Source organism: Dermacentor silvarum, chromosome 1, assembly GCF_013339745.2.
Source record: "Dermacentor silvarum isolate Dsil-2018 chromosome 1, BIME_Dsil_1.4, whole genome shotgun sequence".
NCBI lineage: Eukaryota > Metazoa > Arthropoda > Arachnida > Ixodida > Ixodidae > Dermacentor > Dermacentor silvarum.
Window position 1 is genome coordinate 387,514,747 of NC_051154.1, and position 24,261 is coordinate 387,539,007.

At 46.9% G+C, this 24,261-nt stretch overlaps 2 protein-coding genes and 1 long non-coding RNA gene across 3 annotated transcripts in view; 2 read left to right on the plus strand and 1 right to left on the minus strand.

Moving 5' to 3' along the window:
* Positions 1-24,261, plus strand: part of LOC119446191 (fatty-acid amide hydrolase 2-A-like) — a 334,649-nt gene that overhangs the window by 186,582 nt on the left and 123,806 nt on the right.
* LOC125942464 (uncharacterized) lies at positions 2,399-3,182 on the minus strand. Its single transcript, XR_007465129.1, has 2 exons — positions 3,116-3,182; positions 2,399-2,529 (listed from the first exon to the last, which is right to left on the minus strand). It is a non-coding gene; the product is annotated as an uncharacterized LOC125942464 (long non-coding RNA).
* LOC119446181 (fatty-acid amide hydrolase 2-A-like) overlaps positions 14,866-24,261 on the plus strand; it is a 46,618-nt gene continuing 37,222 nt past the window's right edge. The window contains exons 1-2 of the mRNA XM_049660643.1: positions 14,866-15,400; positions 21,730-21,854. The gene's annotated coding sequence lies outside the window, so the exon portion shown is untranslated. The remainder of the gene's footprint in view (positions 15,401-21,729; positions 21,855-24,261) is intronic.

A 24,261-nucleotide genomic window follows, 5' to 3' on the forward strand; every position in this document is an offset into this window, starting at 1 on the left:
CCTGACGTGCATGCAGTCACTCACTTTTGAGATTTCAATAGTGCTGTTATGCGTTACAACCGAACGGAATTGACTATTCGGCGTCGTAGCGTATAATAATAACACTTGCGCGCGCACACACACACACATATATATATATATATATATATATATATATATATATATATACATATATATATATATATATATATATATATATTGTAATGAAGTGGAAGCACAATTAAGCTCGGTAACACGGAGAAAAAGGGGAAACAGAAGAAGAAGGGAATAGAACAGCCGGCCCAGTGAACGGGTGCTGTGTCTCTGTCTCCTGTTCTTTCCTTTACAATGGCGCAGTCGGCTAATACTGAGACTTCGGAAGATCTGGCCCCGAGCATCGCAAGCGGACGGACATTACCGGGACCGCATTCGTCGCCGCAAGTATTCGCCACATCATCCGGGGACGGCGTCCAGGCCTCCTCAGTGGCTCTCGCGGACGACGGCGCTAGTGAGCTCAACCAAGCCCTCTCTGCTGTCTCAAACCCAGTGAACCATTAATGTACCATAGATGTCCATAGAACATCATGTTTGAGGCATTGCACACATCCTATAGATATCTATATTTATCCAAACAACATTACAAAGACGTACCATGGATAATCTAAGTCCCATCCAGATCACGTTGCTCTAACGTTGAAAGGATGTCGCAGCTGGACATAAGGAACCTCTAATAGATGTTCTTTTTGGGGATGCAGGAGGTCCATAGAACATCTAGTGGATATTTCCTGCTGACGCTATACTGAGCTGCATACCTGCGAGTGCCACAGCAGATGTACTATCGAATACAAATGAAATGGGAACAGCAGAGTGTGTGGCCAAAACGTAACTAAAAGCACAGTCTGCGGCGTCGGCCAGCGATCATTTTACACATGCATGTGGTTTCGATGCGGAGTGCGGGGCTGCTTGTCCTAGTGCGTGTTACGTCACCTGTATTTTGTTTGAATCTTGTATTCTCACCCCACCATTGCAGTGCTATTCCTATCTGTTATTACTTTTAAGGTGGCTAGCACTGTTGTTGCGCATCCAATGCAATACATTTTTCGTGCTATTCAAATTACGATTAGACACTGTCAGCTTTGATGGTGGTAACAAAAGCAAAGCAATGCACGTTAGCAAGCTGGGTAGCATTCCAGCTATATCACACTACAGATGTAGCGATGGTGCTAGTCACCATAACACTGTACTGCCAGGTGGGTATGGCACTGTCGAGGAGAGATGAGAAAACAACTTTCGGACAAAATACGGGTGACGTTTTTCGCAATAGGGTGAGCAGCGCTGCACTCTTCCTCGAGAACTACATCCCCACGCACGTGCACAACGACTGGCCGACGACATGCACAGTATACCTTTAGTTATGCTTCGGCCACACACTCCGCTGTTCGCATTTAATTTGTCCTCGATGGTACATCTGCTGAGGCACACTAATGGCACAGTTACCCCCATTGTCGGCATGTAGCAGGTGACTTTGCTTGAAATGTTTTGTTAACGTGTAAACGTGTGAATGTGAAAATATAAATTCCAACACTTTTTAAGTGAAATCCTTAGATGGCTCAATGGTCGAAAAATCCGATGTCCAGCGTTGCAGCACCAAAATTTAATGGCACCAAAATTGTGGATTGAACCCTCGACCTTTGGTGTTAATTAGGTCGAAGCGAATTAAAACATAGTTCATTAAGATAGAGTTAATTGAGCTACTCTAACCCACGGCCTTTGTTGGGAGTCAAAACCACTTGGAGAGATGGGCGAATCGGCCACATCTCCAAATTATCTCCAAGTTGGATTCCAATTGACATGGTGAAGGTAGAGTCGAACCCACTACCTTGGGTGTTCATTAGAGCGAAGTTACTTAAGGCAAGTTAATTAGGTCCGAGGTAATTAAGGCACTATAACACTCGACCTTTGGTGGAAGTCAAACCCATGACTTTTGGTGTTAATTAAGGCAAAGTTATTTAAGATACAATTAAGGCACTCAAACCCTCAACCTTTGATGGGAGTAGAGCCCGCAACCATTGGTGTTAATTATGACGAAGTTAATTAAGGCACATGTAATTAAGGCACTCGAGCCCACAACTTTGGTAGGAGAAAACAACAGAAGTAACAACGCATGCGAATGACAAATAATTTAATTAATGCTTCGTGAGTGCGCAGGCTTCTGCCTTCATCCTCTTGTGTTCGCTAAAGTGACTGTCAACTTTTATATATAGTTCTAGCGCTCATCAAAATGCGAAAAACTGAGCTAACAAAACCGTAAATCCGCATTTTGATCATTATGCATCATTACAAATCCTGCAATGGATAAATGAAAAATAGTGAGTTCAGTAAGCACTAGGTAAAGCACACCAGTGAAACTCACAATGTCATACCAACGTAACTTTTTTATTTATACAACTGATAAAGCTTTATTACAAAAATGATCGGCCCCCAGCCACGCACATGTATGAAATTATTCATTACACGTTCTCGCTGTATACAAACAGGTTAAACGCGGATCTAAAAAAACACGTAATCAAAAACAGATTCTTGAAAATTAAACTTCATTAAAACACAAGTAACGAGTAGGCACAAAATGACTAGTAGGCACAGTGCCACAGTTATAATTAAAAAGAATAAAACTGATTAGTAAGATGTAATATAACATACTAATTAATTACCAAAAGCGCATGGCCTGCTTGCCAGCACTTGCTTCTGGGGCCAACGGATTCAAGATAGAAAGCCAGTACTTTCTATCTGCATTGAAAAATATATGGTGAAATAAATGCCACGCAAGCAGAATCCAGAGATGGAATGATCATCTTGATAGACAACTTGGTCAGGCAGCTTCTCGGATCACAAAAGTGCCAATAACATAATGCTGCCAGAGACTTAGAGATAGGCATTGCAAATGAGAAATATCCCTGACACTTGAAGAGGAACGCAGGAAACCAAGCGATACAAACATGTGCGAAAATTAACCATCAAAACATTGCCTCCAGAGTATTCCCGCAAGCGCTCCGCAAGGCGAACAAACGTACCACAAATAGCAGTCAGAAGCACAGCTCGAAATTTCAGCACGCGGTTTTGCCTAGTATACACGTACTTGGGCCATGGTCAACCGCACAAAAGTCTAAAAGACACAAATAAAGCACACGCTGCTCACGCCCGGAACATTGCTGCGCACTTACATCGAGGCGCGTGTTGCTGAATTGATATCAGTGGCGATGCGAAGTCAGAGCTATTGCGAGTTCTATCGTTCAAGCTTCTTTTTTTCTTTATAAATTGTCGTAATACATCAGCAAGTTAAAGGTTACGTATTTTCAACAGTGTACTAATAGATATTGTTACGCGAACGAAGGATTGAGTACTGGAGACTATTTACAAAATATATTTACACAGGATAGCTGCAGCGCTAGCCAGTTCAGCCGACAGCTCGAGAGCCAAACGCAATTCGTCTTCTTCGTCTGGGCGCCCGCGCGCATCGTCCATAAGAAACACGCAATATGCATGTATCATTATCCCCGGCGGCAGAAGCACCGTCCCGGTGCATCTAAATGTCAGAGGGTACAGGAGGGTAATATGGTTTTAGGCGTGCGACATGCACAACGTCAGTGGAAGTCGGGGCAGATGGGGCACTGGTACTGACTGGGGCGATTTCATACGTAACTGGAGTCACGGCACGCAGCACTCGATATGGGTCTGTGTACCGAGACAGGAGTTTTTCAGACAGGCCAACGTGACGAGTCGGTGACCACAGGAGTACCAGAGATCCAGGCGAAAAGTGAACGTCTCTGTGATGTCGATCGTACAAACGCCGCTGGTTCGCTTGGGAGGTCAGGAGGCGAGCGCGGGCAATTTCGCGAGCTTGGGCAGCCCTGGTGATGGCGTCAAGTGCATATTCGCTGGTCTCTGCTGCGGCGGTTGGAAGGGATGTGTCCAGTGGCAATGTGGGTTCTCGGCCAAACAACAGAAAGAACGGGGAATAGCCGGCAGTGTCGTGGCGCGAAGAGTTATATGCAAATGTGACATACGGTAGGACGAGGTCCCAATCAGTATGGTCAGACGAGACATACTTTGCAAGCATGTCTGTCAGGGTTCGATTGAGACGCTCCGTGAGACCATTGGTCTGTGGATGGTAAGACGTAGTCAGCTTGTGCCTGGTTGAGCAGGACTGCAGTATGTCGGCGATGACTTTTGAAAGGAATGTCCGACCACGGTCAGTGAGCAGTTGGTGTGGAGCTCCATGCTGCAGAATCACGTCGCGTAAAAGAAAATCGGCGACATCTGTGGCACAGCTTGTTGGAAGCGCTCTGGTGATGGCGTAGCGCGTGGCGTAACCTGTCGCCACAGCGACCCACTTGTTGCCAGACGTTGATAGAGGGAAAGGGCCAAGTAAGTCCAAGCCAACGCGAAAGAACGGCTCCAAAGGAATGTCGAGCGGTTGAAGGCACCCGGCAGGGAGCGTCGATGGTGTTTTCCGCCGCTGGCATTTATCACACGCCGCAACGTATTTCCGTACGGAGCGGACGAGGCCTGGCCAAAAGAAGCGTCGGCGAATCCGGTCGTAGGTGCGGGAGACGCCGAGGTGACCTGCCGTTGGAAAGTCATGAAGTTCTTGGAGAACAGCTGACCGGAGGTGCCGAGGAATGACGAGGAGTAGGGCAGGACCGTCGGGGCGGACGTTGTGGCGGTATAATACACCATCCCGGAGAACAAACAAATGAAGGGACGAATCAGAAGGCGAAGATTCCAAACGATCAATGATGGCGCGCAAGGAGGCATCACGGCGTTGCTCGTCGGCGACTTGTGGCAGCCGAGAAACCGAGAAAACGCAAGCGTCGGCATCGGTGTCAGGGTCGGCGGGTGGTTCGTCCACTGGATAGCGTGATAAGCAGTCGGCGTCTTGATGTAGGCGGCCCGACTTGTAGACTACCGCATAGGAAAATTCTTGTAGCCGCAGAGCCCAGCGACCAAGCCGGCCGGTAGGATCCTTGAGTGAGGAAAGCCAGCAGAGCGCGTGGTGGTCCGTGATTACAGAGAAATGCGTGCCATACAAGTACGGGCGGAATTTAGAAACCGCCCAGACGAGGGCCAGGCATTCACGCTCTGTAATCGAATAGTTGCGCTCCGCTGCTGTGAGGAGGCGGCTAGCGTAGGCGATAACACGATCGCGTCCCTGTTGGCGTTGGGCTAAGACGGCTCCGATACCGTGACCACTGGCATCGGTACGGACCTCTGTAGGGCAGGACGGGTCAAAGTGGGCCAGAATAGGCGGCGTGGTGAGAATGTTGGTCAGGTGGGAAAACGCGGCAGTTTGAGCGGGACCCCAGGTAAACGGCACGTCCTTCTTCAGAAGATCCGTAAGTGGTCGGGCAATCGCTGCGAAGTCTTTAATGAACCGTCGGAAGTAGGAGCAGAGTCCTACAAAACTTCGGACGTCTTTGACAGACTGAGGTACAGGAAAAGACGTGACAGCACGAATTTTCTCCGGGTCTGGTTGAATACCGGAAGCGTCGACGAGGTGGCCCAGCACTGTAATCTGCCGACGACCAAAGTGACACTTCGAGGAATTTAGTTGGAGCCCAGCCTCGCGAAAGACTTGAAGAACAGCTGATAAGCGCTCGAGGTGTGTCTCAAACGTAGGTGAAAATACGAGAACGTCGTCGAGGTAGCAAAGGCATGTTGTCCATTTGAACCCTTGAAGCAAAGAGTCCATCATACGCTCGAATGTGGCTGGGGCGTTGCACAGACCGAATGGCATAACTTTGAATTGATAAAGACCATCAGGGGTGACAAATGCGGTCTTCTCTTGGTCCCTTTCATCCACAGAAATTTGCCAATAACCAGACCGAAGGTCTATTGATGAGAAGTAGTTGGCACCGTGGAGACAATCGAGGGCGTCGTCAATGCGAGGCAAGGGATAGACGTCTTTTTTAGTAATTCGGTTTAGATGACGATAATCTACGCAGAAGCGCCACGTGCCATCTTTCTTTTTAACAAGCACAACGGGCGACGCCCAAGGGCTCGACGAGGGTTCAACAATGCCTTTGGCAAGCATCTTGTGCACTTCATCTTGAATAACCTTACGCTCTGAAAGAGAAACGCGATATGGCCGGCGATGAATAGGACTGGCATCACCAGTATTTATGTGGTGCTTAACATTTGAAGTCTGGCCCAACTGTCGATTGTTGAGGTCGAAGATGTCGTGGTACGAAACCAAAAGGCGACACAGAGCTGCTGCTTGTTCAGGCAATAGGTCCGCAGCAGTCATGGGACTAAAGGTTTCGTCACGGCAAATAGCATCCTGTGGACATGGTGAAGACTCGGAGCAGCCGTCGACGGAAAACGCCGTGACGTGGTCATCTCCTATAGCGCGCAGCGTTGCAACCGATATGCCTTGGGGTAGAACTTGCTTTGTTAGTCCAAAATTGACGACGGGAAGGCATGTCCGGTTATCGGCGACGGTTACGACGGAGTGGGGCACAGTGATATCGCGCATCAAAAGGACATCAGGAACAGGAGTAGCGACGTAATCACCATCGGGCAGAGGGAAAGATGATAGCAATTCGACGAAAGTCAAGGTTTTAGGCGGCAGGCGGACGAAGGCGGTCGGACTAAAGTTGTTCGGCAGTTCAGCACGAATATGCGCGAGTAGAGGAAGTTCGAGGCAAAGGGTACCGGTAGAACAGTCGATCAAAGCTGAATGCGCCGTAAGGAAGTCTAGTCCGAAGATTAGGTCATGGGGACAATTGGTCAGCACTGTAAAAAGAACGGGAATGTGGCGGTCGGCGATGCTGATCCGGGAAGTACACATTCCAGTGACGGCAACAGCGCTGCCATCGGCGACGCGTACGGCTCGTGTAGTAGCAGGCGTGAGAACCTTTTTCAATCGACGACGGAGGTTATTACTCATGATGGACACCTGGGCTCCAGTATCTATTAACGCCGTCAAAGGGACACCGTCGACGTGGACATCAAGTAAGTTCTGGTTCGTTGGGAGCGTCAATGGGGGATTTTGACACGACGAAGATAATGCAGCGCTACCCCCAGGAGCTGCATGGTCTAGTTTTCCGTCCGGGAAGACCCATAATTGGTCGGCGACGAATAGCGGCGTGGCTGGGGCGACGGGGACCGACGGCGCAGAGGTGACGGTGAGCGAGCGGGACGACTGTCATCGATGGATACGTCAGAGGTAGAAGGCATACGGCGAGGCGAGTAGCGGCGAGGGTCGGCATAAGGGCGCGGAGACGGGGAGAAGTAGCTCGAATACGGCGAGATCCAGGAGGTGCGGCAGTGGCGAGCGACGTGGCCAATGCGGTGACAACGGAAGCAAATGGGCTTGTCATCCGGAGTTCTCCACTCTGTAGGGTTGCGGTATCTGGGAGGGGAATACAGATTGGTGCTAGGCGCAGCTGTCGGCACCAGTCGGGCGTCAGGTCGCGAGACGGAGCAGGCAGCAGGAAAACCGAGGTTGGCAAATTCTTGCCGCACAACTTCCTGAATGAGGGAGATCGCCGGGGCTGGTTGGTCAAAGGTGGGGTCAACTGGGCGTGGATGGAACGGGGCAGGACTTACAGCCTCGAGCTCGCGGCGAACAATACGTGTGACGGTCTCATTGGACGGGGGTGAAGCGGTAATGGCGACGCAGGAGGACGTCGCAGCCGTGTTAGGGAGCCGGGAGAACTGCGGAATGACGCGGCGGCTTTTGGCGAGCTCAAAGCGGCGGCATTCCTTGATAATGACGTCGATGGTGGACACATTGTTGAATATCAACAAGTTGAACGCATCGTCCGCGATCCCTTTGAGAACGTGGCCTACCTTGTCAACTTCGACCATGTTCGCGTCGACTTTTCGGCAAAGAGCGAGCACGTCCTGTATGTACGAGACATACGATTCAGTAGAAGACTGCACTCGAGTAGCAAGCTCTTTCTTTGCAGCCAGCTGCCGACCGGTCGGATTTCCAAAAAGGTCGCGGAGCTTCTCCTTGAAAGCATCCCAGCTAGAGATCTCCTCCTCGTGTGTGCGGAACCAGACACGAGGTGTTCCGTCCAAGTAGAAGAGGACGTTCGCGAGCATTATGGTAGGGTCCCAGTGGTTGTTGCGGCAAACAAGCTCATACATGCCGAGCCAGTCATCAACGTCGACATTATCTTGACCGGAGAATATGCCAGGATCGCGGGGAGTGGCAACCGTGACGTACGTTGTGGTTGGAGTCGGAGTAGTAGGAGCAGACGAGGTCTCGTCAGCGGGAGCCATGGTGGAAAGCTGGACGGTGCGGCCGCTGCGGAGCTCCGTGGCGAGGACGGGGAACGGCACGCTCCACCAAAATGTTACGCGAACGAAGGATTGAGTACTGGAGACTATTTACAAAATATATTTACACAGGATAGCTGCAGCGCTGGCCAGTTCAGCCGACAGCTCGAGAGCCAAACGCAATTCGTCTTCTTCGTCTGGGCGCCCGCGCGCATCGTCCATAAGAAACACGCAATATGCATGTATCAATATAACTGAAAAATAAAGCATCTTTGTATGAGAAAGAAAATGACGTAACCGAGACCGAAAGCATAGCGAAAAAATGGCGAAAGTATTGGCTTTTGCGCACGGTGTCCGGCAGCAACGTTACTAGACCTCCAACAGTGCGAGCAAAGGTCGTGCTAAATTGCAAATTAATTAATTAAATGCTTTTGCTCTCCTAGCTTCCCATTGTTAGGCATTAGAGACAATTTGCTTGTATTTCTGCGGCATAGTGCGTGCATCTACTCATAACGCACTATGTACGATCAATGCACGAGAGCTTTGAATGTGCAAGAGATGTCCAAATCATAAGGACATTCGACGTCCTCTGGATGACCTTTGACTGCCACGTACCAGTCGAACGTACTATAGATGTAAACTGGACGTCGTTAAATGTCTTGGATATTTGGTCTTTTGTGGTACATCCAATGGATATTTGTGGTTCACTGGGAAACGACTTCAGACAATGACCGACGCGTTTGCTTCAGTCGTCGGACAAAGCACACTTTCACTGCAAGCACCGACGACTCTTCCTGATTTCTATGGTTTCCACGAGGACCCTGTAACTTGAGTGCGTACCATAGAGTCTGTAGCTAATCGTTACGCGTGGACAGACGCCGTGAAGAGGTCCATGGCAGAAGGTAGTCTCCGAGGTGCAGCTCAGGCTTGGAATTTGTTTGAAGGACGAGCCCATCCAACTTGTTCCAGCTGGACCGCGGCGCTGCTCTCTGCTTTCGAGAACTTGCCAAGCGCCTATGACACTCGCTTTATGCAGATGCGGTCACGCCATCAAGCTCCAGATGAAGACATAGCCGAGTACATTTACGACAAGCTGTGGCTCCTTAGCACCTGCAACCTTACCTGGGCTTCCCCAGCGGCCAAGCAGTATGTCATAGATGGCATCCACGACTCCACGCATGCTGTCGTCCTGTCCGTGCATGCGTTAGAGACAACGCCTGACGCTTTCGTCCGCAAAGCTTCAGTGCTACAGGACACAGCTAAACGGCGTCGGGCTGCCACCACACAGCCGTGTGCTACTTCTCAAGTTCCCCTGATGCAGTGTGGAAGCCCCTCCGTTGGCGACGCTAGCCACGGCACTAGCGACGGGGTGCAAGACAAAAGACAGCAAATGCGATACCAGAGCAGCACAAGGCCGTTGGTGTCAATTCACGTCGACGGTATCGGAGAGCTGACGGCGCTTGTAGACACAGGCGCTGAGCGTTCAGCGCTGCTTCGGCGGCACGCGCCTGCCAATCTCCATCCCTGGACTCAGGCACCCTTGCGATGCCTAGGGGGAAACGCACAGCCAGCAGGCACCATTGACCTGCGGCTACACACAACCGCTGGTACAAAGCATCTACGCAACGTGCCCGTCTTCGACGACTTGCCTGCCGACATCATTCTTGGCGCGGACTGTACGTCCTTGCTAACGACGTGCAACTGAACATTGAGGGCGGTAAAGTTATGCTGCGATCCACAACCTCCTGCGCGCCTCCGACTGAGTCACAGAGAGGTGAGCCTTCCGGCATGAAGACCCTTTCTAGCGTTCTCGAGCAACATCGCGCCCTGTTTGCCGACAACAATGCACAACTACCCGGTACTGACTTGCTTGAGCACCGCATTCCGACAGACAGTCACCCACCTATATGCGTACCAATGCGACGGTATGCTGAACGCGAACGGTCTGTCATTGCCGAACAAGTAAGTGAGATGCTGGCTGCTGGCGTGATTAGACCGTCGTGCAGTCCTTGGGCCGCACCTGTTGTCCTTGTTCGCAAGAAAAACGGCTCTTTGCGGTTCTGTGTTGATTATAGAGAGCTCAACAAGCATACTATACCGGACTCCTACCCACTGCCCCGCATTGACGATGCCATCGATACAGTACGGAATGCAAGATTCTTTTCGTCGTTAGATCTGCGGGCTGGGTATTGGCAAATCAATGTCGCAGAAGAAGACAAATTTAAAACCGCGTTCCGTACACCTTCAGGCCTTTACGAGTTCAACCGTATGCCCTTCGGCTTACGGACAGCTCCCAGTACGTTCCAGCGCGCTATGAACACTGTGCTGGGTCCGCTTAAGGATCATGGCTGTGTTGTGTACCTCGATGATATCTTAGTTGTGGGCACAACAGAAGAAGAACATCTTCGGAACCTAGACGAAGTTCTTGAGAGGCTCTACAACGCTGGATTCCGACTAAATCGTGAGAAATGCCAATTTGGACTTACGGCCATCTCGTATCTGGGTTACTCCATCTCTGAGAAAGGCGTACAGCCTCTCCCTGAAAGGATATCAGCCGTTACGAACTTCCACACTCCGACGTGCATTAAGCAGCTGCAGTCGTTTTTGGGCATCGCGTCTTATCTGCGAAAGTGTTGCCAACTTCGCTTCGACAGCTGCTTCCCTTACTGACCTGCTCAAGAAAGATACGCAGTTTAAATGGGGCCAATCACAGGAATGGGCGTTCCAATCGCTCAAACATCAGCTGACCGACTGCCCCGTACTGAGCCACTTCAATGAAGACTGGACCACAGAGGTGCACACAGACGCTAGCCAGGTTGGACTCGGAGCAGTACTTGTGTAGCGCGACCCAGATGGTGCTGAGCATGTCGTCGCCTATGCCAGCCGAAAACTTTCAGATGCTGAAAGTCATTACCACTCCAACGAGTTGGAATGCCTAGCAGTTGTGTGGAGCGTTGACGACAAATTTAGACACTATCTGCTTGGTCGGCATTTCACGGTGGTAACAGATAATGCTGCAATTTCATGGATGTTCTCAAAGCAACACGTGAAGCATAAATTTGCACGCTGGATAATACTACAGGAGTATGACTACAGCGTCCGACATCGCGCCGGTACTCTAAACCAAGTGGCTGACGCATTGTCGCGAAATCCTAGTGGGGACGACTCGTCTAGAATGAAGGAAGCCTGGATATTATTTTCACAGCAAGACGTCACCGAGGCCCAACGCCAAGACACTGACGTGGCGGCTATCATAGCTTCACTTGCGGACGCGCAGAACAGCAACAAATTTGTCGTGCGTGACGCAACTCTCTATCGTCGTCTATGGAAGAATAAGTGGCAAGTTGAAGAACACCTTCTAGTCATCCCTGCTTCGTTGCGGCCTGGTATTCTTCACGCCATCCACGATACACCTGAAGGCGGGCACATAGGTCAGCGAGCGACGCTAAAAAAAGTACAGGAGCGCTTCTGGTGGCCCAAAATGAGTAAGAGTGTTCGTGATTACGTCGCTAGCTGCGAAATATGCCAACGACACAAGCGGCTTCCAGGGTGCCAGCCTGGGCTACTCACACCCATTCCACCTCCTGCTACCATATTTCACACAGTTGGCATCGACCATGTTGGCCCCCTACCAACGACAGCGGCTGGCCATCGCTACATCCTCATTGCTGTTGACCATCTATCCAAATTTGTGGAGGTGGAAGCCGTGCCTTCTCTGGCACCCAGCTACGTGACAAGATTTTTGAGACCGATTTGAACTGAGGCATGGTCTTCCGACCAAACTAATATCCGATCGGGCACCCACCTTCCGCAGCTCCGAACTCCGTGCCTACCTACGCCATGCAAGAGTTGAGCACCACTATGCCTCAGCGTACCATCCGCAAGCAAACGGCCTGACGGAGAGAGCTAATCAGACAATTCAAGCACGTTTGGCTCCCTACTGCAGAAATAGTAAGCCGGGAGAAGCAGATTGGGTCGAACATCTCCAGGCTGCTGCTTACTCAATGAACACTTCACTACAGAACTCAGCTGGGACATCGCCGTACGAAATAGTCTATGGCCAGTTACCCCGCCTTAACGCGCTCAATTTGGATACCCCGATCAGATTTGGACGCCCCGTCGCGCGACAGACATTATGCCGCAATATTCGAGAAGAAGCGTCATTACGACCGTCGCCATCGTCCCGCGCCGCAGTACCAGATAGGAGATGAGGTGTGGGTCCAACGAGGTAGTCGACCACCGGGCAAGAAGCTTTGCGCGAAATTTGAGGCTCCCTTTGTGATCACAGAACGCCTGGGGAAGAACACTTGGCGTGTTCGCACTCTGGATCAACAGGGAACCTTGGACAGGAGAAGAAAGAACAATTTCGCCGTCCACGTGGCTCGTCTCAAGGAGAGGGTCCACCGACAAATCTGATGTGGTTGTGCACTGAGTTTCAAAAATGCAGTGTGGCCGAGTGTAACAAAGTGGAAGCGCAAGCTCGGTAACACGAGACAAAAGGGGAAAAAGGAGAGGAAGGGAATACTGTTCTTTCCTTTACAATATATATATATATATATATATATATATATATATAAAAGATGGCTTTGCCTGCTATAAATATTATTTCTGCGAATGAGAGTTTTATTTCCAGTATTCACTACTAAGTGTGTTTGTTACTGCAAACACGTGAGCTTATTCCGGTCGGGAGTTCTAACTTTTTCAATTATTGCATTTAGAATATTTGTTATTTTTTCCCTTACACATATATATCATAAATATATATGTCTATGTACAATTTCATTTAATTACCTAGAAATACATTGGTCACTCTTTGCGCCACGCATTTAGTAAACCTGGTTTATTTCTCTCTAATATTGTTTTCTTCGATCACTGTGCCTGATAAATACCCACCAACAAGAAGCGCGTGTAAAATGACACGATACCAATAATAAAATTTTCCTACGTAGCCTTCATGGTGCGGAGATACCAGTTACCTTTAGAGGACAGTGGTAAAAACAGCAGTTCACCTGGCTAAAACTACATTTGGCACCAGCCGTCAAAAGTCACGGGCGCACCGAAGCAACTAAACCATTAAAAAAAATGTACTGCACAGAGGTTCTGCGAGAAAAACTGGGCGTCCGCCAGCGTCCGCGTAGCGAACGCGCGCTCGCTAGCAGACGACGCGCTTGACAACGACAGCAAAATTGAAGACGTCGCGTTGTATAATCTATGCCTCAAATATATATGTTTGGCAAAATGGTGTAAACATAAAGTTGCAGTTGAAATAAAGCGCTATTTTAAGAGCGTACTATGTGCAATAGGCCTCGGTGCCCGCAGCGAAAGTACGTTGAATATGCCGCGGAGCGCGTCTCCGCCCCAATCCAGTTCGCTCGCAGCGCCCTCGCACTATTTTTCCACACGCGGCGCCTCAGCGGCAGAGCGCCGTTCGGCCCACTCGACCATTGTCTAGTACACTCTATTTGAAACAGCTGACCAAAAAATCGTCGGTAACCGAGCATCGATAATCCTCGTAAACTGGGGGTCACATCATTTCATGATGATAGTTGTTGTCTTGGTGCCTTCTCCGACGCTGGTGTTGGAACTGAAACGCACAATGACAGCCTCTACACTTGCAATGAACAGCTGACGCAGGATCGTCAGCTACCGAGCATGCTGGATAATTCCCCTAAACTGACCGTCGCAGTATGTCATAGTTGGCGTCTCGGTGCATTCTCCGTAGTACTTAGTTAAAATCGTTGTCGCAGATCGTGAGCCAGACAATGTATGACTGGTTGTCACGGCTGCGATGCTTCGATAGAGCATGCAACTCCAATTGCCTCTTGTACCACACCGACAACTGCATCGTCTGCTGCGTCGACGAAATTTGACATGCAACGGTAAGTTGCGGCGTTGAACAGACGGCACTGATCTGGACTGCTCATCTTTTTCTTTATGCAGACGCGCAAGTTGAAGAACGGGGAAGCATTTATTCGTGACGGTGAATAAAAGAGACGAGTGGCGGTCTGTATGTTTTCCTGAATATTTTCTTCTCCTTTGCTGTCAAGCTTCCAGACGACTGTGCTTGTTCATCACAATGCCGTGGCTCCGCGGGACAGTGCCTCTCATATCAATCATCGGCAGTTCGAAATTATAATTAACTTTATGGAGAGGAATCCACGCTTAGTTAAGTCATCGGGAGATCTGGACCCAAAATTAACCGCTCATAGAAAAAAAGGTAATGTGGGAAGAGCTCGCCAATTTGCTTAATGATGCCGGGCATCCCATGAAACCCGCGGCGCAGTGCTGGTGGAATAAATTCGTCTGTCGCGCCAGGACAGCTCTCCGCTGAAATGAAGTGAGTAAAGCAGGCGTGCATGCTTTTCGGTAAGGTTTGTTTCGAATGTTTACGCAAATCGCGTTACTGGACAACGGGCGGTGGTCTCATAGGAGGAGCGGGTGCTCGCCCTGCTTGGGCCAGCAAGCACCGTGCCGACGAGGCCGGCGCTCTTTGCTCCGAGCGACTGCGAAGCTGCTTTGTTTCTGTTTATACCTTCAGAATGCCAGGTTTGGTAGTCAAAAGTGTCACCTGTCCTATTGTATTGCGTAACAAAGCGAGAAACCCGCCGTGGTTGCTCAGTGGCTATGGTGTTGGGCTGCTGAGCACGAGGTCGCGGGATCGAATCCCGGCCACGGCGGCCGCATTTCGATGGGGGCGAAATGCGAAAACACCCGTGTACTTAGATTCAGGTGCACGTTAAAGAACCCCAGGTGGTCCAAATTTCCGGAGTCCCCCACTACGGCGTGCCTCATAATCAGAACTGGTTTTGGCACGTAAAAGCCCATAATTTAATTTTTTTTTTTAACAAAGCGAGAAGGAGGGGCGTAATCAGATTTTGTAAAGAGAACCTGTAGGCAACGAACGATGTTAGACCACCACTTGTCATCACAAATCAAAGCCTTACAGGCATTGCTGTACTGCATTACAAAATATCCTTTACTTTTCCTAACTTTTGTAACCTGTGTTAGCCGCTGTCAAGCTTAACAGTTTGCTTTTCATAAACACAGAGCGACTCGCAGCAGCCTGGGGCATCATCGGTAGACGAGCGTGCCACCTCTTGTGCGTCCACTGCAGGAGCTGCAAGTGGTGTCAGCCGTAAGTCTGCTGTTTATTACGTAATTGTGACCGAACACGCGAAAAATGTGTGCGTGTAATCTCAATATAGCTGTAATAGTACTAGATGAAATGCACCTTGCAGTACTTTATACACACGAGAAATAAACGTGTTCAGCGAAAAATGGACACCACACAGAGAAGATGTACTCGAGAGAGATACTACTACCAACTGATTTTATTGCTGCTTGGTCAGCCCCAGTATATGCACAAAGGCACAGCAAGGAAAAACAAATATGCACAAAAACCCTGTAGATCACCAACTAAGGCAATGTGACGTTTCTTGCGTGGTATACATGTTGACATCTGTTGGGCTGGCAAGGAACATATGTGTCACGACACATATCAGTGACGCGAAGGTGTAATGTGTACTGTAAGGGCACAGTAAATGGGCACTGGTTAATTGTCGTATGACAGAGAAATAAAGTAAGCTTCACAGCGGCGATGAGATGAAGAGAATATACAAAACTTCTTTTTTAACAACTCAGAACACATTGGATTAAATTTGAAGCCCTTAGAATAAAAAAAATCAATCATTACAATAAGGAAAAAAAACTTTAAAATATAATTCAAATTTTTAAGAGTTCAAACTTCACATTAACGCACAATTTAATTTTTATTCTCAGCTGCAGTGACACTGATGTCAACGTGTTAGAGTTCTGTGTGCTTTGTTCTTTATGTGGCTCAATTTCATGTTATTGTCCAATAAGGATACCCGAGAGCTAAAGAGCATTGGTGACAGGCCGCACAAACCATGTGAACAATGTGAACATCCTATGTCAGAAGAATATTGCAGGGATGTACAAGCATAGTGCAGTTTTTGCTCAGGAGTGGAGCATCATAATTGGCTGTCACGTTGGAGGATATGCCATTGATGTTGAACAATTGGCCCGACACTGAAATCACTATAAGGAAGCAAGCAATGTAGTACTAGATGTTGTAATGAACTTGTTGCATGCAGCGAATTACTGGATTACATGTTCATAGCACCATAATATGCTGGTAGTAAACATTTACTTACTATGCTCAAAAAGGTGTTGCAGTGCCCCTTTAACGTGGCATGCTTTGCACGAAAGGCATTCTGTAGCCTAAAGCAAGTGATTATTTGAAAATAAGAATAGTGCGAGAGACATGGACAAAAGAAGAAAAACACACACCTTTTACATGTGCATACTGTTTGTCCCAGTCTTCTGCTCAGTTCTTATCTTAACATGACATACCAACGTAACCAAGTGATCACCCTTCATATCAAGTGATTATATGTGAAAGACACGTTAAGTTGATTTGTCCAAATGCAGCATATTGATTAATAGGAAAACTGAAGGTGTACTAGGAATATTTGTTTCGATAGCACTGCAAGCTAGTGTAACTTTCCACAAACACTACATACACAGGCATACAAACAGTCCTGAGAAAAACGTCTGTCAGCATGGCGTGCTGTACATTTTCAGCACATTTATTTGCTGTCATTTCCATGAAAGTGCAAGAACTGTAGCTTTTATGAAAATGCATATGATGTACGTCGTTGTGCTTTAATATCGGAATTTTGCACCAAGGCAACCATTCGTTAACCTGCTTGTTTTACGTCATCTTGGGGATTAACCTATGAGACAGGTCTTCTGTAACCTCCCATTGCAACCTCGTCACTATGTGCTTTGGCAAAAGTCGAAGCGTTCACATACCCAAAGCAGTTAGGAATTTTCAGCTACAGGCAGGCAACACTTTCTCAACAAATCCAGCCTGCTTCAATATTCAGCCATATATGCCCGAACTTGGGGAAATTAAGGAAAGTGATTTGTTTTCCCGTAATAATTGATTCTGGGACCTCAGAAAGCAAAATCAACCTTTTATTGAAAAAAATTTTTTTTCGAACCGTGTTTTTGTAGCCGTCCTACATATAGGGCACTAGACACATATATAACTTATTTTAATGGTACAGTTTGAAGCATTTGACGTGGACTCCGATGTCGCTTTTTTTCTCAACGTGTGGTGGTCTTCCCATGGCAATGAGCACACCTTGTTTGGTTGTCTTGAGGGATCACTGTGTGGTCAATACGGTCAAATCGGCTTTGGGCTTCCAATAAAGATAGCATGCTTTTTCCACGCAATGGAGCCATGACTCTTCATGTATGACATCACTATCATCCTTCGAAATGTCAGGAGCTCTGTTTTGTTCGTTCCCATTCGGTATAACTGGAATGCAACATTCACAGATGCATCAACAAGATATCTCAGGAGTGAAGAATACCACTTCTTTCCTCTAATGGCTGTGCAGTACTGGCAATATTTTGGTCCAGTCTATCAACTCCTCCCATGTTGCCATTGTACCTAGAAATCAAGAATGGCTGCTCCACCGTGACTTTGGACCTGTTCTCTCTTGAATATCTTTTTAGCATTTGCGTTGGTTCGACCCCGTGAGCATTTGAGACGACGGTCACTGTGCTATTGTCCTTCCAGCGACATACGATAATTTCAGATTTGGCGTCGACTCTGTAATAGTAGAAGCCTCGAGTCTTACTTTTCATTTCTTTCTGTGTGAGGATGGGACAGTTTTCTGTTCGGTTATCCCGCATGGTGCCTGTGCACTTGAAACCCATTGACGAAAGCATTCTAACAAGTTTGAGACTTGAAAAGAAGTTGTCAAAGAACACATGAAAAGCATAATCAAGCTTTCCGTTCATCCTGGACACCATTTCTGTAACAACAGATCCTCCTAGACCAAGCTTGTTTTTATCATCCACATTACCTCCCTCGGTAGGGCTCAACAGAATGCAAATAGCCCAATGGAGTGGAAACGCACCACAATTTAGAGCCAATCCGGATTGGTTTCTCTTTCATAAACTTCTTGCATCCATGCTTTCCAAAGTACTCGCACATGCTTTCGTCAATGCTGAAGTAGTCTAGTAATGGAGCATACAAGGGTGCCTTCTTCATCACCGCTTTCTTTCTCTTTCACTGCAGCCGCGTGATTTTCGGGCGGGTGAATGGCCACAGTCGATGGTACATCTTTCCCAGCGTCAATGCGGTTTGCAATGTCGTTGAGCGTTTGCGGATCTCTTCTGCGGTAAAATGAACTGTAGGGAATCTCCTGACTGCAAGTGGAAAAAAACGTTGCTACTATACGTCCATATGTCCTTTATTATGTTACTTCAATGCTACGTGTGCGACGGATCGCGCGTTCCACAGTGACACAACGACCCCCGATCTGCCCAGCGTCCTACATATAGGACACCGCTGTTTGACCGACCCCAAACAAGAAACTTTTGCATATATCACAATGATATTGTTTTCAGAGCATATTCAATTACTCAGGAATAACTGACAAAAATTTCGACAACATCAATAATCATTTAAATTTATATTACTTGCATTTTCTTCCGCGGCATGGCGTTCATCGAAGCTCATGCGGAAATACAATTTTGCAACTTAAAGCACGTGGCGAGGAGTGCTCACACGCTAACCAAGACTTGCGCGCAAGAAGGTTAGGGCCTCAGAAACACCCACGAGGGGGCACTAGCCTTTTTACAACAAAATGTTCGAGTTATTTGGAAAATGTTCAGCGTCCTACATATAGGACACTGGGCATATATGGGTTAATATGTGGCGTAAAGAACCTACGGTGGTGTAAAATGCAGTTGCATGAGGGGTGTTAGTAACGCATGTAACAGTGCTGGCCATTTTTGGGTATGTTGTAATTTATGTGTGCACTTCAGATGCCTGGTTTACATTGCAGCTACTCTCACCCAAGCAGCACAGCACTTAGCTTTAAATTTTAATGGTAGTGGTCAAAAGTCAAACAAACTGAACAAGTACTTTATGCATAGCCTGTTATGGAATGGTAACTCTACCAGTCTTGTACGTAATCACTGCGGCTGGTATTTGTATGGCTCAGGTAACCTGCATTTTTAGTAATGTGGCATGTCATGAATTCAGAACTTTTCCAGAAAGTTCTGTTACGTTCAGCATAACAGTTGTTATTGTGAAAACCATTTTGAATGTGTACAGCGTAATTAGTGGGTATACAAACCTAAGGCATGCTAGCTGGCCACAGACAGCTAACAAGAATCACTGAAGCATTGAATGAAGGCATCAACTACAACACACTTTTAACGTACGTCAACAAGGTATGTAGTCATTGCGCGATTAAAAGAATAGTACACCAACTTTCAATCATTCGATTACGCAGCAACTTGTCTACAAAGTTTGTCTATGCATGTAGCTAGGAATGTGTTCCAGGACTCAAATGCCACCTTCTTTACCCGCAGAGCTTGATATGAAAAATTAGGTTAGACAACTCCCAGAAAGTTAATGAAGTGAAATTCTCATGAATGTAATATTATAGATATAATAATGGAAAAGCCATTACACACATTTGAACAAGACAAATATTATTTACTTAACCCATACGTTTATGTAGTCTAGCCATATTATTACTTTCATGACCTCATGTAAAGTGGTTGTTGGCAGAGCACTTGTGCATGATTGTTTGCCTGTATGAGTTATATTGAAAAGAATTATTAAAATGGAGCGAGAAACTTCCAAAGGAAGTACCTGCACTTTCCATGCTGTGTTGGACTGTAGGGAAGGGGGATGCTATAGGCTCTGTGGGAAATATGTATATGAGGTGTGTTCAAAAAGAAACCAAACTTTTGCATAACACCTTTACAGCTTATGGTACACCATTTGAAGTGCTGTCCCCTTCAACGTAGTCCCCTCTACTGGCAATGCACTCTCCCTATCCTTTCTTCCATTTTTGGAAAGCCTCCTGGAACACACTTTCTGGAATGGTGCGCAGGTCTCTTCACGCAATGTCCTGGATCTCCTCTACGGTTTAGAAACGACATCCTTTCAAGGTGGTTTTCAGCTTGGGGAATAGAAAAAAGTCTGCTGGGGCTTGGTCTGGAGAATATGGTGGGTGGGGCACAACAGGAGTGTGGTATTTCGCTAATTAGCTGCGCACAAGGAGCGGCGCGTGAACCGAGGCATTGTCGTGATGCAACATCCAAGCGTGATTTTCACACAATTCAGGCATCTTACTGTGCTAAGGATCTCTCTGACGTGCTAGGATTCCCCAGTAAACTTCTTTGTTTACCATCTGACCATGTGGCATAAATTCGTGGTCGACAATGCCTTAGCAGTCAAAAAGCATAACCAACATCACCTTCACGTTCGACCGACTCATGAGTGTTTTTGTTTTGGTGAGAACCTTTGGCCACCCACTACAATGACTGCACTTTCGTTTCAACACCATAGCCATAAACCCATGTCTCATCGCCTGTTATGATGTAATTAAGAAAGTATTCATCGTTATTGGCAGCAGTGAGCAGTTCCTGGCTGATTTCAGCATTGGTGTGCTTCTGTGAGGCAGTCAACAAACGCGGCACGAATTTTGCACTGACACGACGCATCCCAAGTGTGTCACTAAAAATTTGATGACATGATCCTACGCTGATACCAACTTTGTCAGCGACTTCACGAACAGTCAACCGACGATTTCCACGAACCACAGTTCGAACTCTCTCGACGTGGTCATTATCTGTGGATAACGAAGGTCGTCCAATCTTGAGTTCATCACCAACCGACATTCGTCCATCTTCAAAACGCTTGAACCAATCATAGCACTGCGTGCGACTGATACAGTCCTCCCCGTGTGCTTGGCTAAGCAACTGGCATGTACCTATGGGTTTTTCTAGTTTGTCGCAGAACTTCACACACACATGAAGTTCTTCCAATTCATTCATTGTCACTTTGGCACCATTCTGAAGAATAACTTGTTCATGTGCTCAAAGCAGTGGCTTTAGCTCGCCAACTAATGGTCAGAGCGAAATGCGGCAAATGGCAGTTTGTTGTCTAAACCTGCCGCTACATGCACTCAGTAGCCGCAGCACGGTCCCTCTACTGGTTGGTGCTCTATTTCAAAAGTTCGGTTTTCTTTTTTAATATATTTTAGGCACAGCACAAACATTACACTTAACATAAATGAAATTACGTGCTTCATTAGAAATGCGGTTGTAAAAGTAACGTCAATTTCCAATTTCGTGCATTTCTATAATGATTGCAAGGTCACTGCTACGCATCTAAATGAGAATACGAAGTATTCCTGCTTTCAGTGATCAATGCGCATTATTTGGTGCACCAATTCAGCTATGAAAGGTATGGACAGTCAAGTACAATATCAAACCTGATGCAGGTAAAGACTTGTATTACCTTTTCTTATTGGTGCCATAATTGGTGTGTTCTTCCTGAAATAGCAATGTTATATTTCGGTAGTCATGGCACTGACAAGCTAATGTGCTTCGCACATTTTGCAGTAACTCCAAGAGCCACAGCGACCAAAAGTAGCCTGCTTGAACAAGCTGTTTCTGACACGGCAAAGCAAGTAAACATTGCGGCAGCAAGCAATGAGGTGTCAGAGAAAATTTTGGAGTCCCGTAAGGTAAGATGACGGTGCTGCTGAAGGGCATACGTGTAATTAGACCTGACGAAATTAATTTTTAATGCTACTGAATAGAGGTGTGTATCTGAAAAAATTGAGGGAGAAATGTTCTTATAATTCGGCATGTGACACAAAATAGTAATAGTCACAATTCACACTAGTAACTGAAGTGCAGATGACATTCAAAATAGCCAGCGCTCTTTGTCATGTAAGTAACAATCAACACGAGAAGTAATAATTGTCCATTACTCAGGCAAATCTGTAAAGCAGTTCACTTTCCCTGAAGGTATAAACATACAAATGTACTTCACAAAGCAAATTTGCATGGGGTGGAAAGCAAGGAATTCATCTATGCAATATGCTGTCCGCATACCATGTAAAGTGGGCCTGAAATGTGAGAATTCAGAGTTATCAATTTTTCTTGAAGATGTTAACGCTTTAGGCAACTAAGAACTGGTCTCGCACTCCCGTTTCTGAGCAGCAAGATAAAAAATTAATTGGAGGACGCTTAAGCTTCACCTTTAAGGGTAGAACGCGATAGCGTTATCGGGACCCGTTCGCATTGCATCGTTCGCATACGGCAAGTAGGCAGCATTCACTGCAACACATAACATGGGAAAACCAGCTTACAAAGACCAAGCTTACACTGATCCCCTTAAAGTCTGCTTCACTTTTAAACTGAAATGCATTGCCAGAGAGACGTTTTTCCAGGGGCAATATAAGTGGTCTTATATTAAAATGTGAAGGCCCTAGCACCTTTTTTATTATTTTATTAATTGTTTGGTATTGCCCTGATGTGCGCAGGTCTGGTAGAAATGCTGGAAAAGGAGTTTGTGTTTGAGTTTCCTCGTAGCAGAATTAGGTTTTCTCGTACATTCAAATTACAATACGACGCCGATTGGTGAACAATCCGACGCCGAATGGTAAACTCGTACTTTACCATTTTTCTGACGGATTTCACTGTGAGAAATTCAATTTTTGTTCCCCAAAACCTTGCACCACGTGGAGGGCCTGCACGGTCGATGTGGTTGGATGATTTTCTCCGCCACACGCGATCACACGCTGATTGCCGATGCCGGATTTTCTGCGACATGGGGCTCTAAACGCTATCGTGTTAATATTGAACAATTTTGTTGGCAAACGTTTATTGCTTTGTAGACAAGAATCCTGTACGCTTGTGGTTATATGCCATGTGAAGTAAAAACTCGCCTAAAACCAAATGATAGTATTTACAGAGCAAACAAAGCTTGGAATTGCTGGCTTAAGTTTCATGGCCAAAGATTTACTAAAAAGAAAAATATTTGTGAATATTTATGAAGAACTGTCCCGTAAGTAACTTAATATTACTTGATTCAGTATGCTCAGTTGTTGCACAATGTCCTCACCTCAGGCAAGCTAAGCTATGTATCTTTTAGCGTTCTTTTGGCAAACATGTTTTACTAGCACTAATCATATTGAAAGATTTCACAATTAGAATATTCAATTTGGCTTATCTAGCATGCTGTGTGATACAAAACTGTGCTACAGGAGGCATCAATCACATCTGCCGATGTTTCAGGTTGTAACCATTAAACATGGCCGCTTCATTTCCAGCAACACTTTTGTGGAAATCTATAGTACTCGATTTTCTTTTCACATGGCACTATACAACAGCGTTTTCTTGCCGCTTTAGTACACCTATAATTTATTTATTTTCATTGCATATTAAGCCAAACCATCACCATTTTTTTTGCATTTATGGTCACAGTAGCCTCTTTGTCATTAAACTACATAAAGCACCGTCATCATTATCATCTAAGCTGCAACTAATTTAAAATGTCTTACCCTTTTTGTTTGTTTGCTCATTCACTTCATTTGCCAAAAATTTTGCCCTAGTACTAGTACCATTTTTGTTGTAACAAGGTCTGCTGTCTGAAATGCCATCAGCTCATTGCAGCCCATCTAATCCTCCTCTGCTACTTCTGCTACGCAGCTCAAGAGCGTGGATCTAGTTGAGCGACACATGTGGCGTATCCGAGAGGTGCAGCCTGTGATCAATGCTGTGGTGGAAGACCGGTATGAGGAAGCTGAAACTGAAGCCGCGGACCAGCTTGTTGCCTCCGGTACACTCACACCGGAGCAGCTGGCCATGGACAAGCTTTTCCTCGGGGTGCCGCTCTCAACCAAGGACTGCTATGCCGTCAAAGGTCAGTCCCACGAGGCACGTGCAGTGTGTTGCACTGCTCTTCATTGCATAGCTCTTTACCCCAATGCAAAAAGAAATCTCAAGCGAACAGGGCAGTTTGCTTGCTGTGTTATCGGGCGGTCTATTGTTTCCTCTTTCCATTTACAGTTGATATGGGTGAGAATGCTTTATATTGGCTCTGCGGTGCAGGCTTTGTAACCACCAATACAACCTTTGTCCGTA